The sequence below is a fragment of the Triticum aestivum genome, chromosome 7B, assembly GCF_018294505.1.
Source record: "Triticum aestivum cultivar Chinese Spring chromosome 7B, IWGSC CS RefSeq v2.1, whole genome shotgun sequence".
NCBI lineage: Eukaryota > Viridiplantae > Streptophyta > Magnoliopsida > Poales > Poaceae > Triticum > Triticum aestivum.
This window is the reverse complement of record NC_057813.1, coordinates 203,272,518-203,274,313: the sequence shown is the minus strand read 5'-3', so window position 1 is coordinate 203,274,313 and position 1,796 is coordinate 203,272,518.

The window sequence follows — 1,796 nt, the reverse complement described above, 5'->3', positions numbered from 1 at the left end:
CACCAATGTGACCAAGGCGGCAGTGCCACAAGTATGTGGGACTATCGTTATCAACTTTACATCTTTTGGCATCCACACTATGAACATGTGTAACATTACGCTCGAGATTCATTAAGAATAAACCATTGACCATCGGAGCATGACCATAAAACATATCTCTCATATAAATCGAGCAACCATTATTCTCAGACTTAAATGAGTAGCCATCTCATATTAAACGAGATCCAGATACAATGTTCATGCTCAAACATGGCACTAAATAACAATTATTAAGGTTCAAAACTAATCCCGTAGGTAAATGTAGAGGCAGCGTGCCGACGGCGATCACATCGACTCTGGAACCATTCCCGACGCGCATAGTCACCTCGTCCTTCGCCAGTCTCCGTTTATTCCGCAGCTCCTGCTGTGAGTTACAAATATGAGCAACGGCACCGGTATCAAATACCCAGGAGTTACTACGAGTACTGGTAAGGTACACATCAATCACATGTATATCAAATATACCTTTGGTGTTGCCGGCCTTCTTATCCGCTAAGTATTTGGGGCAGTTCCGCTTCCAGTGACCCTTCCCCTTGCAATAAAAGCACTCAGTCTCAGGCTTGGGTCCATTCTTTGACTTCTTCCCGGCAACAGGCTTACCGAGTGCGGCAACATCTTTGCCGTCCTTCTTGAAGTTCTTCTTACCCTTGCCCTTCTTGAACTTAGTGGTCTTATTGACCATCAACACTTGATGTTCTTTCTTGATTTCACCCTCTGCTGACTTCAGCATCGAGAACACTTCATGAATGGTCTTTACCATCCCCTGCATGTTGTAGTTCATCACAAAGCTCTTGTAGCTTGGTGGGAGCGACTGGAGGATTCTGTCAATGACCGCCTCATCTGGGAGGTTTATGTTCAGCTGGGTCATACGATTGTGCAACCCAGACATCTTCAGGATGTGCTCACTGACAGAACTGTTTTCCTCCATCTTACAACTGTAGAACTTGTCAGAGACATCATATCTCTCGACCCGGGCATGAGCTTGGAAAACTAGTTTCAGCTCTTCGAACATCTCATATGCTCCGTGGTGCTCAAAACGCTTTTGGAGCCCCGGTTCTAAGCTGTAAAGCATGCCGCACTGAACGAGGGAGTAATCATCAGCACGAGCTTGCCAAGCGTTCATAACGTCTTGGTTCTCTGGGACGGGAGCGTCACCTAGCGGTCCTTCTAGGACATATTGCTTTCTGGCAGCTATGAGGATGATCCTCAGGTTCCGGACCCAGTCCGTATAGTTGCTACCATCATCTTTCAGCTTGGTTTTCTCTAGGAACGCGTTGAAGTTCATGTTGACATTAGCATTGGCCATTGATCTACAAGACATATTTGCAAAGGTTTTAGACTAAGTTCATGATAATAAAGTTCTAATCAAATAATGAACTCCCACTTAGATCAGACATCCCTCTAGTCATCTAAGTGTTACACGATCCGAGTCGACTAGCCCGCGTCCGATCATCACGTGAGACGGACTAGTCATCGTCGGTGAACATCTTTTGGTGATCGTATCTTCCATACAACTCGTGTTCGACCTTTCGGTCTCCGTGTTCCGAGGCCATGTCTGCACATGCTAGGCTCGTCAAGTTAACCCTAAGTGTTTTCGCTGTGTAAAACTGTCTTACACCCGTTGTATGTGAATGTAAGAATCCATCACACCCGATCATCACGTGGTGCTTAGAAGCAACGAACTATAGCAACGGTGCACAGTTAGGGGAGAACACTTCTTGAAATTTTGTAAGGGATCATCTTATTTACTACCGTCG